At 49.0% G+C, this 17091-nt stretch overlaps 1 long non-coding RNA gene across 4 annotated transcripts in view; it reads left to right on the top strand.

Moving 5' to 3' along the window:
* LOC144312646 (uncharacterized) overlaps positions 1 to 17091 on the top strand; it is a 40284-nt gene that overhangs the window by 11863 nt on the left and 11330 nt on the right. For 2 of the 4 annotated variants that reach the window (XR_013378179.1, XR_013378180.1), the window contains exons 3-5: positions 6058 to 6208; positions 9511 to 9720; positions 15162 to 16679. This is a non-coding gene — a long non-coding RNA (uncharacterized LOC144312646). The other 2 variants (XR_013378181.1, XR_013378178.1) reach the window with 2 other exon arrangements.

The following is a 17091-nucleotide window of genomic DNA, read 5'->3' as shown; positions in this document are numbered from 1 at the left end:
TTCATGGCTTAGCAGCTCATTGGTTTTTAGTACGGAATAATTGTCCTAGCCTGGATGTACCATGGTTTATGAATCCATTCACTTGCAGATTTTGCTTGCAGATTTTGGCGATTATGAGCAAAGCTACTATAAACATCCATGTGTAGGTTTTCGTGTGGACATAAATTTTCAACTCCTTTGGGTAAAGATCACAAACCCAATGCTCCTACACTCTATACTATGATGACCCCCTTTATAGCTTTCTTAGTGAGGGTACCAGGTCTGCTCTTCCAAGGGAAGTAAGGTTTATCTATTGAGTTCCATGAACCAGAAGACTCCAATTTCAAGAATTATGGAGGATTTAAGATTTTTTCCCTGCTTGCATGCTAATAAGTTTGCCTGCCGCGGTCTCGTGGATACTGGCGTGAGACTTGGGACTCCCAGGTCAGAGAGAAGGGACTATTATTCACAGCACAGCAGGCAGCATGGGCTTCATCTGTGTACCAGTTTCCCTTGTCCCACTTCCCACGAGCTGAAGAGGGCCACATGAAACTGGCACATGTGGCAGGGTATGTTATAGGAAAGGAACTCCAGTCCTAGAGAATCCTAATAGTCTATAACCGTCCACTTGACTTTTGCCCCGAGGAAGACTTTTTCTCTGTTATTCTGGATTATGAACAAATCTGCACTGGTTCTAGAGGAAGACACTACTACTATATTCCAAGGCCATTCACTAATGCAAGCATCCTTAAAACAAAGACAGCCAGCATGCAAGAAATATAAGAGACTCATGGAGAATTATCCCCCAACACTCAGAATCCCTCAGACCTGCCTACACTGCCTTCCTGATACATCACCAAGTCAAGGCCCAGGACAAGCAAGCTCCTGGGAGCCCCTCAGAGCAGGGAGTATGGCAACCTCTTATCCCAGCAGACACCTGGTGGGCACTGCACAAGTAACCTTCCCTACCTGCCAGAAGCCAGAAGCCATAGGACCCAAAGTCTGACCTGTCAGGGCCTGGCAGTATAGGGGTGGGTGTTGTATTGGTACCCATGGGCTTCAATTTATGAAGGTGCTATCACAGAGAGGTCAAAGCCATAGAAGAACAATTTTCATTATTTACATCTCCCAAGAGGAAGGGTCACACCATGCAGGGCCACATGGGAGGCATTAGGTTTGGGTCGAGGGGAAGGCCTGGGCCCTGGCCTTTATTGAGGCTTCCATGAGAAAGGCAAAGTAGGACAGAGTAAACACTTTAGGATTGACCAATGTGAATAATTTGGTGGGCTTTGGGCTATAGGGATGGCCCTAGTGTAGTTCCCATCTCTAGGATGATTTAGACCAGGAGAAATATTAGCTTGCTGTGTGAGTTAGATAAGGCCAGTGGGGCTTAGCCTTGGATCAGCCAGCGTGCACGTGGGAGGCCAGGTGTAGGCAGGCTGACTTGCAGAAGAGAGGCAAACCCTTTGGCCAATAGCATGGCCCTGTGATGAATGATGCCAGGTAGTCCTACAGAACCTCAGAAAGCACAGAACAGTAAGGTGTGGGGATGATGAGGGAAGAATTGTAAAACCAAAAAAGGCAAGATGAAATGCAGAAATCAGAGTGACTTCACCTGGATCCTCCTTCACCTGCTCATCCGCTAAGGGGGAATAGAAATAACACCTCTCTCAGAGGTATGGTGAGGGTCCATAAGATCAAGGGTGTAAAATGCTCAGCACAGCTCCTGGTACTACCAACAGCTCACCAAATGCAAACTCTAAAGCAGATGTGAGCAGGTTAGATGGCCAGTCATGCTTTAGTTCAAGTAAATTTAATGAGAAAACATGCAAACTTCCTAAAGGAAATCGCGACACTTTGCCTTATAGAGCAAGACTTCCACACTTACTGTGGCTGCTGCTGTTTATTTTAACTCAATAATTCCTCTGGTGGATTTCCAACAAGACCTGATTTGCAAAAATGCATTTGACACCAAATATTTCACAGCATATCCAAATACACAAAATGAGGCCAATTTGTGCTGCTGTGCTAACTTCACACTAGGCGGTGGGTGAAACCACATGCCTCAAACTGCAGTGTAAGAATTCTCTCCACGGGTAAAATACCGATTCTGCCTCAATAGGTGTGGTGTGGGGCCTGACATTCTGCACTTCTACGAGCTTCCAGGTAATGGTCCAGGGCCCACTCTTTGAGCAGCAAGAGGTTAAAACACAGTCACTCTGTCTTATTTGGAAGTGAGGCTTCTCTAGAACTTGAAAAGGCCAAAGGAGGAGGGAAAAGCCTTGACAATCACTCTGTGGTTGTCCTAAGTCGCTGCAGTTGTGGGGGAGTCAAGGGGGCAGGAGGTGGGATGTCTGCAGTGTGTGGGGAGACCTCTGGAGCCGTGCCAGTTAGGACACATCAGAGGAGTGATAGCCCTAGCCCTCGCTCAGAGCCAGTTGACTGCCTTACCGGCGATCCATATCATCTCACAGCACAGAGGGCTGGCTCTAGACCTTCACTCTGCTCCTGAGGTCTGCCGATTTTGAAAGGTACAAGTGGGCCTGTATTCTTGTCCTCTTCCAGCCAGCACTGTGGCCCTGCTGGGATTCACAGGGTAAGCTCTGAGACCTGAACACAGTATTGCTACTCTGCTTGGAGTACCTGGGACTCAGGCTCAGCCCCTGACCTGCTGTGTGATGACAAGCAAGCTGTCTTCCTTCTCCATCCTCAGCCACCCATCTGTAAAATACAGAGTTTTGAATGAAGTCAGTGGTTTCCAAACCTGAAGGGTCATGAGAAGCACCTGAAGACTTGGATAAAATCCTGATCGCCCACCCCAGCCTGGATCTAGATCTTTGGATAGAGGTGGGGAGTGGGTGGGGGAAGAGCTCAGAACAAGATCTGCTGGGATATAGAGGGCAAGCAAAGGTTGCAGGGAGGAAGGGCCAAAAGCCTGAAGATTATGACACCCTCCTTCCACCTACAGGCCTCCCCTCACCCCACTCAGTACTCCCCACCCCTGCTTAATAACACAGAGGGGCAGAGGGAGGAGTTCGCCACCACCAACCACTCCCTCCCCTCTGAGGTCCCAGAGAGGCTGGCCACCATCTTCTGTTTGCAGTAAACACTGGGAGCTACTACTCAGGCTTCCGCTAATCCTGTCTCCATGCCTCCCAGGGCTTCTGCTCGCCCACCTCCCTCACCACCTTCCACCTTCCTCTCGTACTGAGTCCCTCTTCTCTGATCCTGCAGGCTGCATCCCAGGCCTCCATGCACAGCCAGGGAAGCCTCAGAGGCCTTCGTACTCCTCTGATGTGTCCTAACTGGTACAGCTCCAGAGGTCTCCCCCACACTGCAGACATCCCACCTCCTGCCCCCTTGACTCCTTCCCTACTTCTGTATTATTCAGGATTCTTAGTCACAGTGGCAGGTACCCCCATGCAACCTAGCTTTCGGGAAAAATAAAGAAAGAAAAGAGAACCACTGGCTCATACAACCAGGAAGTGCCCTCAGGTCTGACGGGATCCAGGGGCTCCATGATTTGGCCGAGGCTCACTTTTTCTACCACAGTGTTACGATCATTCTCTCCTACCAGTTAGCTTCCAACAATCTACAGCTCCAGCCTCATATTCTCTCAGCCTCGGCAGCCTATAGAAAAAGAGGTTCTAACTAGGCCAACAGAGATTAGGATGTTCACACACCTTCCCTTTGTCCCTCCATTCTACCCATCTTTCCATCTCTTGTTCGGGAACGAATAGAACAAGGTTGCCATCCTGCGTCCTTGAAGATCTTACAGTCAATGGGAAATACACTGGCCATATGTCAATCGCTGTGACATTTTATTATCAGGGTTATGGCGAAAGTTTGGACAGATTCTGCATAACTTTGGGTGGTGCCGGTTAATGCCGGCTGTGGACTCCCCTTTCCACTTCTGTGACCTGAGCTGGCCCCCACATCCTGTGCAGTGCCTATAGCAGGAAGAGCTGCCAGGGTGTAGCTCATGACATGGGAATTCAGCCTGGGACTCTCAGGCCTTCCCAAGCAGTGTCCCAAGCAGAGGGCAGGGAGACTTGGGACCCTTGGTAACCTTGGTGGCTCTGCCTTCTCATTCAAGCAAATCCTAGCAAGGGAGAGAAGAACTAATACAAGGGGAAAGGAGGAGAAAAGGGGCAAGGGACTTAAATTCTGAGTATAGTTGGATCTGAAAAGAGATGGGCAGGGTTCATGATGTGCTGCCCCCGTGCAATATCCTAAAATCAAGAGTCTCCTTCATGTGCAGACCAAGGACAGCTTCAGAGAGCTCCCTGCCTCCTGAGATCTCATGCTACAGATTGCATATGCCACCTGGGTGGAGTGCATTTTAGGGGAAATCGTTGCTAATTTCCATCAGAGTCTCAAAAAAGTTGGTTATAATGTTATGATAGATCCAGAACCTGACCACAATGCTCCAGGGCTGCTACCAGGAAGTCTAGGCCAGCTGACCTCTTCACCTCATCTCTAGGCCTCAAATCCAAAAGCCTCCTGTCGGCCCTCACCTCACTCAAAACCCCCACCCCACACTCAGGTTGGCTTCAGTTCAGCTCTGCCCCCCAGCTGTGACCTTTCTCAGCCTCAGTTTCCCCATCTGTAAAACAACCTGGTAATAATATCAATTCACATTTAGGACATGATCACAATGATCTAAACCCCTCTCCACAGCTCATCTCCTTTCACCTTCACATTGACTCTGACAGTAGGTGCTGTTAGGCCCAACTTCACAGCTCAAAAAATCCAGGCCCAGAAAAGTCAGGTCACTGTCCTAAGGTGATGGAGCAGGACAGAGACATGGGTGAGGTAGGGACCCTGGGACACACCATCGAGGAGAGCCTCACTGTCAGATGCTGACCTCACACTTCCAAGATCCTGAGTGGGGGCCTCCTTAAATGATCCATCAAAGTACCTATGCATTTCTTTAAAAAAAAAAAAAAAAAAAAAAAGATTTATTTATTTATTTATTTATTTATTTTGAAAGAGAGTGTGTATATGCCAGCAGGGGGAGAGGCAGAGGGAGAGGGAGACAAATCTCAAGCAGACTCCCCACTGAGCACAGCGCCCAAAGTGGGGCTCCATCCCCCCACCCTGAGATCACCACCAAAGCTGAAATCAAGAGTCAGACATTCAAGTGACTGAGCCACCCAGGTATCCCAAAGCGCCAATGCATTTCGGATGTATTTCTGTACAGTGTGTTCTCTTCCCTGGTAGGGCTGCTGTAAGGCTTTGAGGGGATGTGTTTATTCAAGCACCCAGCATGATACCTGGCAAGTGACAGCTAAGTAGTGTCAGGCCAAAAGAGGATTAAAATCCCAGGTTTACCTCCCCTCTCCTTCTCTTCCCCTTTCCAGCCCAGCAGGAGCCAGGGAGGTTTTTCAGAGAATCCAACCTACCCTCTGCCACTCGCTGACATTAGGACACTGAGGCCTGAGAATTGGAGCCAGTGGGGTTCCCTTCCTGTCTGAGCCAGGTCTCTGACTGCCACCAGCATTTCCCTTAAAACCGGTTCACCTGGCTTCTAATAAGACAAACGGGCCCTTTCAGTAGTTAGCACTTAGGCAGGATTTCAATTTTTTTTTCCAAATTTTTATTACCTTACATTTAAAACATTTATTGCCTTGATAGTTTCCGGCCCAGGGTGCAGACACAGAGATGAAAAATAGGACTGCTGAGTACTTACATTCTTGGCTGAGAGAAACTTCTGCCCTCCCCCATACCCTACTCTGCAGGGTGGGCACCCGAAAGGAACATACAAGCAGGGTTCTAGGTTTAGACACCTCCCCACAGCCCTTCTGGATGCACCCAGGCCAGGAATGGGCAGGCTGAGGACTAAGGAGGCTAATTTTTAGGGAAAGAGCAAGCTCTGCCTAGGTATAAAAGGAGTTGTAGCCCAGACTCCTGGGTGCCAGGACAAGGGGAGAAATTTGAAGTGTACTAAAGGTATCCATGAACCAGACCCTTTCGGAACATTTAAGCCTCACTGTATGTGTGGGCCAGGGATCATCATAGCCATTTTTCCCATGAGAAAAACAGAACTTGTGAAGTTATCACTTTCTCCACATAAAGGGCTTCTCCAGCATCACCAGTGAAAAATCGGGTCTGGTCAGCAACCACCATCTCTGAGAGGACTTCCAGGTACCCCCAGATAGTGTGAAGTCTGCCCGACACTCATCATGGAACATTCCACATCCCGGTTAGAGGTTGTCCATCCCTGGAGGTAAAAACCACACCCACAGCCATTCCAGTCATAGAGACGGCAGCAGCCATCCCCTGTGCCCCTGCAGACAGGCACCAGTGCTTGGTTCACCACCATGACTTCCACTTGCATAACAGTGGCTTGGCGTCTTAGAGATCCTCAATGAGTATTTGTAGGGGTTTTGTGCAATGAATGAAATCAATCAAGAAAGAGTTAAACATAAATATGCAAGGCTTGCTGGCTGACATGCATTGGCTCCTTTAACATGAGGCACAGGGCAGTTAAGTAATATGCCTGTGATCAGACAAGTACTAAGTGGTGGGGCTGAGATTCAATCCTAAGCATCTGACTCCACAGTCACCATGATTGAACTTCACTATTTGCCTCCTCTAAGCCAGGATTTCTCAACCTCCACACTATTGGCATGGTGAGCTGGGTCATACTTTGTTATGGGTACCGTCCTGTGCGCTCTAGGATGTTTAGCAGCATCCTTGCCTCTACCCACCAGATACCTGTAGCACCCCCCACCCGAAGTTACGACAAACCACAAAATGTCTTTAAACATTAACAAATGTCCCCTGGGTTAAGAACTCTGAGTTTAAAACCACTGCTCTGAGGAGATACCACCTTTCCCTCCTCCTAAGTCAATATAGCCTTTCCCCATCAGCACTCCAGGGCCATCATCTCCTGGGACAGAGTGCTTTGATGGGAAGCCTGGGTGCCTGTACTTCCAGGTCCACTGACTTGTGAGTGATCTGGTGAGTCACCACTCCCACCCTCAGCATCTCTTTGCTCATCAGCTAAGGGCCCCCATATCCATCCAATTGCCCAATGAGTCACTGACCTGGACCCCTTCTTTTCCTTGCCATGCCACCGTATTTCTCATCCAGTCCCATTGCGACCACCTCCTACATAGTGTTCCAACCTATCCCATCCATTCCCCTCTCCGCACCCTCTCCACAACTTCCTCATCTGCCTCTGCCCAGACCGCCATCCCTTTACCTGTGAGTCAGCCCCCAGCCTGTGCCCGCCTCCAATCTCACCCTTTCAAGTCCAGGGTGATCTTCCTAAAACACAAAGATGATCACACCTGCCTTGGGTGTTTCCTTTGCTTCTGAAAGAGCTGAAGTGACAGCAAAGCACAGTTGGATGGAAAGTTCTGGAGTGAGGCATGGAGGGACCTCTATCAAGGCATGTAGTTCCTGCACTATGATCTCAGGGTGACCTGTCTGTCTCCTCCACTACACAGCAAGCTCTGGACATTTCCTGCTCCTCAGCGTCTGGCATAGGTCTTGACCTTGGCACACAGCTGGCACTGGGCAATACTTATTGGAAGGAGGGGTGAATGGATGGACAGATGGATGGGGAGGACAACCTGAGCCCACTGCAGGGGCTTCAGAGATACATGTGGGATGACCAACTCTGCCCTCAAGTAGAACTCCATTTTACAAGGAAGATGAACTGTCCCTCCTATAAGGGTTTTTCAGATTCAGAGAAGGGGATTGGAGAGGGAGATAAACAAGACATGATAGATTATTTGCCGTGTGTCTTTCTGACAGCTCTCTCCTGGGGCAGAATTTTCTTATGGGGACTAGTTCGAGGAAGGGGTCATTTCCCTAAGAATCTGGTTGTGGAGATTGGGGGTATCTGATGGTCTTTATTTTGGGGAAAACGCACAACAAGCTTTATGGTGTTTATTTGGCAGGTGTAACCTCACTCTGTCCAATGGGTTTTCTTAACAGGGTGGGGAACAGGTTTGTTCTAGCAGAGGGGCTGCTGGGACCGGCATGGGTGTGTCCATGTGAGAGCACACATGGCATCCTGCTCCCTTGTTCTCCTGCCCAAGGGAGGGGGCCAGCCAGCCAGAACTTGGGGCTGGGGACAGTGACAGCTGCACCTGCCCAGAGCCAACAGGATTTGTTCCCCTGGATTTTCCACGTGGGCGATTCCAAGATCGGACCTGATTGCTCATGTACCTCCTGAGGCCTGCCGGGGGCAGAACAGGGGGCTCAGAGTAGCTATGGGCCTGAGCTGCCTGGAAAGAGGCACTCCTGAAGGTGACAGGAAGAAGTGATCCCTCCTTTGCCCTGCTTCCCCCGCTTCCCTCACACACACAAAAAAGTGACTAGTAAGAGCAAAGGAGTCAGGTGATGGAACCTAAATTAGAGGTCAGCTGAGGCCAAGCCACATAGGGAAAAGGGGGTACTGTCTTCTTGGCCTTCAGCCAAGGAGATGCTAACAGAAAGACAGTTGGGGCTCCAGCTCAAGCTGTAGAATTGGAGTTGCACAGCCTTTAAGTCAGGACAATTTTTTTAAAAAAGATTTTATTTATTTATTCATTTGGGACATACACACAGAGAGTGAGAGAGAGAATGGCAGAGACATAGGCAGAGGGAGAAGCAGGCTCCCTTCGGGCAACCCGATGTGGGACTTGATCCCAGACCCTGGGACCACGACCTGAGTCAAAGGCAGACACTCCAACACTGAGCCACCTAGATGCCCCTAAGTCAGGGCAATTTAATAATAACTTCTAAGTAGGGAGGTCTAGAGCCAAGGAGAACTGGATTCCAACTCCAGTTTCTTCTTGTACCACTTTTATGATCTCGGGCAAGTCTTTCCCCTCTCTAAGCTTCAACTTCCTCATATGTAAAATGGGGATCATTGTGAAGACAGATGAAATAATAGATTAGGTGCTCAGCATAGAACCTGGCATATCCTGGCTTCTTAGCGCAATCAGTTTTTGTAGTAAGGGATTCTCCATCATGGTGACCTCCCCCATCCTCACATGGGATGAGACATGGATGAAGTGAGCAGTCCAGGGTGAGGAGAAAGAGGAGTGATGGGAGAACAGCCCCCTGCTGGAACAGCTGACTTCCATTCAAGCCTCATTGGCCACATCACTCCATGTCCCACATGGGAGATAGCTCCAGAACTGTATTGGCTGAGTGGCCAATGGAATCTTCTCTGCCCATTGTGGTAGACACTCCTGAATCCCCTACCAATGGCCATTCCCCTGCAACCCCACACCCTCTTCTTCCCTGCAGGCAGAACCCACTTCCCATCACAGAAACAAAAAAGGTATCTTTCCCAAGCTTCCTTGCACATGTACGTGTAATTCATTCATGGAAGGAAACATGCTTCTTTGGCTGGACACTGATGTGGGTAACTCTGTTGCTGGGAGCTGCAGCCCTCACATTGTAATGAGGAAACAAGCCCAAGAGCAGCCAATGTGCAAAAGATCAGAAAGATGGGAGGAACTTTTATGGCTTCAGAGTTCTTATAATGTGAGAGAATAAAATCTCTGCCCGAGCCACTTTTGCCAGGTCTTATATTATGTGAAGCTAAAAACATCCGAGTCGCACCTTTCAAGCTTGAAGAAGGCATCTCGACCTGCTGTGGATCCGAGGCTATGCAGCAGCTGTTCCCAGAACCCGTCTTTGTCATCCGGGCTGGGTGGAATTACAGACCTCGGGAGTCAGGAAGGTTGCTGGACCTGAGGTCTCCCAGCATTCCAGTCCCCCAGACAGAGTTTGGTGAGTTACTAAGATTTTGAGTGTCATTTGATGTGCTTACTCTTTCCATCAACAAAGTAGACACTAGGGCCTACAAAGTGGCCAGACTGCAGGAGGCAATGAAGTCACAGAGTTGAAAATATGGTACATAGAAGATGAGGACATGCACATTCCCAGACACTATCTGGACCTCAGCCCGTGTCTACCTCTTTCCTCAGCACAGTAGTTAACCTACAGGCCCTGGAGATAAAGGGCTTAGATTCAGATCTTAGCTGGTATGACTGACCCCTCTGAGCCTCGTTCTGTTCCTTCATTTATGAACCAGACGGTCTGGTCCCTACTTCATGGAACTGTGATGGGGATCGTTTAAGAGACACTGCAGGGCAGGTGGTGGGCAGCGGCCAGAGGAGCATATGAGGACTTTTCCTGGCGTGCTGGCATCTTGATCTGGGTGCTAATTGCGCAGGCATGTGAAGTGTAGGAAGATCCACTGAGTGAAATATTTCTAATTTGTACACTTTTCTGAAAATGTGTTATAGTTCAATGACAAATGTTCCAAGGTGCAGTCTGATGCCTGGTGTTGAACACCTCTACCTACAATACATGTTAAATATTGGTGTTATTGTCACACTGTCATGCCTGCGGTAGATGCCTCACCAGAATCCTCTTAGTCCATGAGTTTGCTGCTCTCTAGAGTTCTGGAAGGTCAGCTATTGATGGATAAACTGAGGCACCAAGCCCCAGAGGCTCAAGGTCACAGGGCTCAAGGGAGCTGAGTGAGCCAGAGCCCAGCAACACCCCCTTCCCACACACCCACTCCCTCCGCCTTCCCTGGCTGCCTTCCTGGCTCGTGTCTGCACCTTGCCGGGGTGTGGGGGCCCATTAATTCCTAGGCAAATGGGCTCCAGGCGCGTGTGCATGAGACAGGTCCCAGGATAGCTCAAACAGGCCTAGGCCGCCTGGTGCCCCGTGGCAGCCGCCCCCTGGCCTGTAAATGACAGTGTGGAGCATTTGGCTATTTACAGAGTAAACAAGAGGGCTGGAGGGGTTGGGGAGGCAGGTATGCACCACTGCCAAACCAAAATAGAGAGCAAGTGCAGGGAGAGCTCTGCGCCCTGGGGGCCACTGAGGGTCAGCTGAGGCTGGCCTGGGCAGGGGCTGCTGTCAGGGTCAATACCAGTTGTCTTTACTGGGGGAGGCTTGGCTTCATCCACCTCCAGTGAGCTCCTGTGCACCCCGTCCTGGCAGCTCTGGCTCGGGGGGGACAGACACAGTAGAGCTTACCCTTGCCTCCCCAGAAGAGGAGGGGGCAAGAGGATCTGCAGAGAAACACTGCAGCCTCACTCTGCTTCCATCTCCCCAGCATCAGGCACAGTCGGGGAGCTCTGCTGAGAGTCAGCACAATGAAATCAAGACACAGAACAGAGTGCAGAGCTTCAGGTCCGGGCTCTCCATTCAGCTTTGTATGACCTGGGGCTAGTTGTTTAACCTCTCTGTGCCTCAATTTCCTCATCTGTAAAATATAGCCACTGTGAATATTAAGCAGCCAATAACTTAAATGTCTAAAAAGCCCACATAGGTGAGTCCTGTCTTGGGAGCAGTCCCTCCCTGGCATTCAGCAAAGGTAGTGTGTGGGCCCAATGTGGCTGAACCTGTTGATTTTTCAGGAGATATGCAAAACTTGGATGTCTATGTGCAATCACCTGATTTTTAAATGTTGGCAGCTAATCAGAAAATACTCAGCCTACAAATCATGTATGAAGGTCGGGTTCAAACGGTGGGCCGTATTTGGGGACCTCCAATCTAATCAGGTCCTTGATCTGCTAGTGAAAATACCAGGTCCATACAGGAAAGTCATTCCCCCAACCTTGCACAGCCACTTGATTGTCAAGACTCCAGAGTCACACTGGGGATTCAGGTACCATGGGTAGCCTCTGGTTGAGCTTCACGGCATCTCTTCACAGTGGGCTGTACTCTCCCCAAGAAAGCTCAGAGGGCTGAGTGACTTGCCAACATCCACCAATTGGCAAGTTCCCAGCCTGAATTCAAAATCCAGGACGAGCTGCGCTGTCTGAGCTCTGTGAGTGCTGGAGTCCAAGCTGGTTTCGTGCCCCCCCCCACCCCCACCGCCAAGGCTCATGCTGCCAGTAAGAACCAGCCCCCCTCACCCTAAGGAGAAGCAGCCACTGCTCCCACCTGCTCACCTGAACTGCCTTCCAAATATCCCGGCAGGACACCTTGACCCTTGGCAGGACGGTACACAGGGACACCAGACTGTCTCAGGGAAGTCTTCATCATCACCATTATTATTGCCAAATAATATGTAAATATTTTCTTATTATCAAAAAATAATCAAATGACAGAAAACCCATAGAGCTTGTCTGCCCTATATCCAGTCCCCTTCTCAGGGGCAATATTATCATTAAAGTAATGCCACTTCCTTATAAACCTTTTCCTGGGAGGCTCTCAAAGCAACCCCATGAGGTGGCTGGGGGTACCTTGGCTGATCTGAGGGACAGGACTGCAGAGCTGGCTGTCACTGAGGAGGGGATGAGCATGGAGAGCTGCGAGGTGAACACCCAGGCATTGGGGAACAGAACACGTCCCAGATGGTGCTTCCTAAAGAGACTGGCAGCCACCAAATCAGAGCCATCAGCACCCTGGTGCATGGTGGGGGTCTCGGCCCTCTCTCAGGCCTTCAGATGGTGTCAGCGAGAACATGTGTCTTGACCGCCTCTCTGACACTCGCTCTCATTGTGGCAAGCAGAGGGCAGGCCAGCTCAGGCTCTGCACCTCTGCAGGCTGCTGTGTCTTGAGATTGAATGGTTTTGTTCTCTTTTATCATCTTTATTTTGCAGTAAGCTTCTCTTTATGGTTAGCCACACTGCTTTTGCATTTATAGCAGTGATACAGATTTCCTCTTAAAAAAAAAAAACAACAGAGTTTATTTTTTGTTGTGGGGTTTGGGGTCGTTGTTTGTTTGTTTAAATAGTAAGCTGCTTTAAATTAAAATAGTAAATAACATTTTAGGTGATTATCAGAAATGACAAAAATGGTTTTGGTGAGAACGAACTGGCTGAACTCTGGCACACACTTAGGTAGAGGAGGGTAGCCCTCTTTTGAGCAAAGCCCTGAAGGAAGTTGGCTGTCACCACGGAGGCGTGCCACCAAGGCCTGGGCAGCTGAGGGCTGGACTTCTGAGGTGTGGGCTGCAGGAAGTCCAAGAGACTGTTGGAACTAAGAAGCTGTGAGAAGACCCAGAGAAAGCCAGAGTTACCTCTGGAAGCCTCACTAACACCAGTCAAGGCAAGCCAGAGGAAAACCAGAGCACTGGAAGTCTCACAGCCGCCTTCTGCCTGGGTTTGCTCCTTTGGAGCAGCACCCAGGGATTGACATTAGCCTGGCTGCATGGAAAGGACGTGCTAGATGAGGAGCTCCAGTGCCAGGGCTGTGGCAGTGATCTGCTGTGTCCCCGGGGGATTGAAGGGGCAGGCTCTGGAGTCTCATTGCCTGAGTTCAAATGTCTTCATTTTTTGAGTTTGGATTCTTCCACAATTTATTTATTTCCTGTGACTCTGTTTCCTCATCTGTTAAATGGGAATAATAATGGTTCCTACCATTGGGTTCTTGTCAGGATCAATTGAGATATTCATCTAACGTTCCTGCAAAGGGTCTGGCCAGGTTGGAGAGGAGACTCAGTAAATGTTAGCTGTCCCTCTACATCTGCTCTTATCAGGGTATTGTTTCAGAACAAAAGTTTCTCAGTGTGGGAGCCTCTGCGACCATCCTGCTTTGCCTGAGAGTCCGGATGGCCTGTTTGCATCCAACTTAGTCTCTGGGGGGCAATCTTTAGTAAGATTGTCACAAACCTTTACACCTCACTTTCTTTGTTCATAAAATGAGGCCAAGTGTTGTGTTTGTAGTCAATGAAATGGCACATGTGCATGAAGGCACCTCACCTATTTTTAGGCACGCAGATGTATCTGAGAGGTGATACTTTTCCCTCCTTCTCCCTCCACACACACGCACACACACACACACACACACACACACACACTTGTATTTTGATCTTGGCCTGAGGCTAACAAGCCCTGGATTAGAGATGAGTGACAATGTTGGCTTTATCAGCTCCCTCAGAGGTATTCATAGTGGTAGAGAATCTGCAATATAAAAACACTTTCCATTTTGAGAGAGGGAAATAGTAGGATTATCAGATTTAGTTTACTCATTTCATTCACTGACGGTTTTTTGTGTGTGTGCTGGCCTCCTGACATTATTTCATTTCACACAAACACACACACACACACACACACACACAAATGATTCATGTGTTTGGGAAAAAGCAAACAATTCAGAGATGAGTAGAAATAAATTTAATAGACCCTTTAGTCTTGTTCTCCTCATCAGCCCCCCCTTCATACTTCACTTGCGGGCAAGCAATATTGACAGCTGGTTATGGATTGTTCTGCGTCTCTTGTTAAGTTCATAGAAACATATCCCCAATGGAAGGAGGGGAAAGAAAGGCATTTTGTTTTTGTTTCTGTTTTATAATCACACTGTACAGATTTCCCTGCATACATTTTTCACTGAGTGCATCATGGCCATCTCTCCAGATCAAAAAAAAAAAAAAAAAAAAAAAGAGAAAGAGAGAGAGAGAGAACACTCATTATTGTCCACAGGTGCTTAATCTGATACTGTGGTTTGGCCACTGTTTATTCAGCTTCTCTCTTACTGATGCATATTAGCTTTGCAGGGCTTTTCTAGTTCCTTCTCAACAAATACAGCCAATGTGGCGATAATCATCCATGTCCTTGTATCTTTAGTTTTCATTTCTACTGGTTAGAGTCCCAGAATTGCAGTTTCTAATCAAATGAAAGTAGTATTTATACCCTTTCTGAAGAGTCAGAGATTTGCTGACTACAAAGTAACAACATTCTAAAAAGCTTGGAGATTCAGAGGGAGGGTGGAGTCCACATGTACTAAGCGCAGAGCGTTCATCTCCATGTGCCACCTCATCAAATGTTCCCACTAATCCTAGATTGGGAGAACAGGGTTAGGGAGCACCCATCATACAAATGTGGAAATAGAGACTCAGAGCGAGGAAAGCCCTGGGGGATTCTGAGACTTCAGCCCTTCTTTTAGGAGCTGATGAGCTGTCATCTTCTCATAGTTGCTACTGTAGGCTGAGCCACAAGCAGAAGATGTTCTGGAACAAGAAGACCAGAGAGATTCTGAAAGTGCGAGGGGTCTGTCTGGTGCCAGGGCAGGTGAATAGCATCTGAAGGCCATTTTTCTGCTCAGGAACGACCAATGTCATTAATATCTCTGTGTTTTCTTCCCCCTGCTACCAATTCACCAACATCCTGGCTACATCCACCTTTGACAGAAAAACAGAAGAGATTCACCTGTCTAGAAGGCCTAAGGGTACTCACGTAGCCTCATTTTCTTTCTTTTCTCTGCAGGCTGGGGAGGGAGCTGATGCCTTATGGATAACCTGTGGGCCCTGGGCCCCACTAGGTTGAATGGACAGAGTCTCAGTGGCAAAAAGAGTGGCCGGAGCACAGTGGGAACCTTGGCACTTCTCCATCTGGGGAAGCCTGAGGGAAGAAAATTCTTGGGCAAGTTCTGGGCCACTGGGCCAGGGAAGCAACTTCTGGCTTCTGGTCATTCAAATAACTAATTTGAATGGTGAAGAAAGGGACAGATTAGAGATGGAACAGGGCGAGGAAGCACAAACCAGACAGATGGTCTGAGTTAGCAGAGCTAGAGTCAGATGGTTACGAGGCCAGCAAGGGGCCATTCCAGTGGACTATTTGGATCTTATTTGACTAGTGGGCTAAAGAGACAGTGTGATCAGAGGATGACCCCATACCAATCCCAACCTCTGAGCAGTTGTCCTGAGTAATGGTAGACATTTGACTGTACATTTGGGTTCCCAGAGGCCCCTTTTCCCACATGATCTCACAGAATCCTTGCAAATTGCCAGTGAGGCTATATTTTTCAAATAAGGAAACTGGGATTGACAACCAAAGGCCATGGGAAACAGAGCTGGAAGGCCTAGCTTCCTGGCTGCTGAAGCAATCTGAAAACAGATTGCCAGGGGTCCTGAGACCCAGATCCTTCTCTTCCCACCCTCACCCCCTTTCCTGACAAAATGCACAGGTTTCAAGGCTAAAGCCACATGGACTCTAGTCTGACCAGGACAGAACTACTACTGGTAGTGGCTGGGGTACAGGAGAGAACAGAAGGCTTAGGGCTGTCTATTATCTCCAAATGTTAAAAAAAAGAACTCTAAGCCCTTCAGTGTTTGCTGTGTGCCAGGCCCGCCAGTGTAGATTCCCAGGCAGGCACCCCTCTTGAGGGCCAGGATCATCCTGGCTCCTTTCCTTGGCCATGGGCTAGGCACAGGCATTGCTGCTCTCTAACCCATGCTCAGTTACCTGGAGAGTGAAAGCACTCATGCTCCAGAACCAGACAGCCCTCAGTTCTGATCCTGCTTCAGGTACTGGCTGCTGTGTGCCCTTGGGCACATCACTTCACCTGTCTGAGCCTCAATCCAGGTCATCATTTGTAAAGAGCAGATAAAGGAATATCTTAAAGGGGGAAATACATAGAACAGTATCTATAAAGAGGCGCCTGGCTGGCTCAGTTGGTAGAGCATACACCTCTTGATCTCAGGAGCATGGGTTCAAGCCCTGCTGGGCGTGGAGCCTACTTAAAAAAAAAAAAAAAAAAAAAAAAAGCAGTATTTATAGAACACTTAGCTCAGGGCCTGGCAAGGAGTAATCAATAAACAACTACATTCATCCCTTCTGTGGCCCTTCTAGTAGGTTCTGTTGCAAGCACAGAGCAGAGGCTGTCAGATGTGAGCCTATACAAAGTTTCCTTGGACTATTGGCTAAAACAACAGACCTTCTGACTCCAAGGCCCGGGGAAGGCCCAGGAATCTGGCCGTCCATGGGCTCTAGAACCACAAGGTGGTAAGCAAGTTCCTTAGGCAGAGGCCAGAGGGGTCCAGGTGCAGTTCCTAAAGAACACCCTGGACTCTACGTGGTCTTTGGTGGCTTGGGAGATGTCCTTCCTGATGGACTCCATCATTATGCATCCCCTGGTCCTGCAACTCCTCAGGCTGCACTGGCCTCCCTCACTTTCTGGAGGGCTGAGAATGTGCACATGTAATCCCTCATGGTCCCTGGACCAGAGCAGCCCTTATTTACCAAGCAGGATGGGAATGGCTGGCCAGGGAATGGGGATTTCAGGAGGAGGCCAAGCATCTGAATTCAGTGCCCCTCTGCTTCCCCCTCTCTCACAGCCCAGTCCTGAGTCCAGCTCCAGCACATGCAGCATGGGCCTCAGCATGCTGTCCCCAGGGTGTCCTGGAGAGCCTCCTGT

Source organism: Canis aureus, chromosome 4, assembly GCF_053574225.1.
Source record: "Canis aureus isolate CA01 chromosome 4, VMU_Caureus_v.1.0, whole genome shotgun sequence".
Classification (NCBI taxonomy): Eukaryota; Metazoa; Chordata; class Mammalia; order Carnivora; family Canidae; genus Canis; species Canis aureus.
This window is presented reverse-complemented; position numbering and strand designations above follow the sequence as displayed.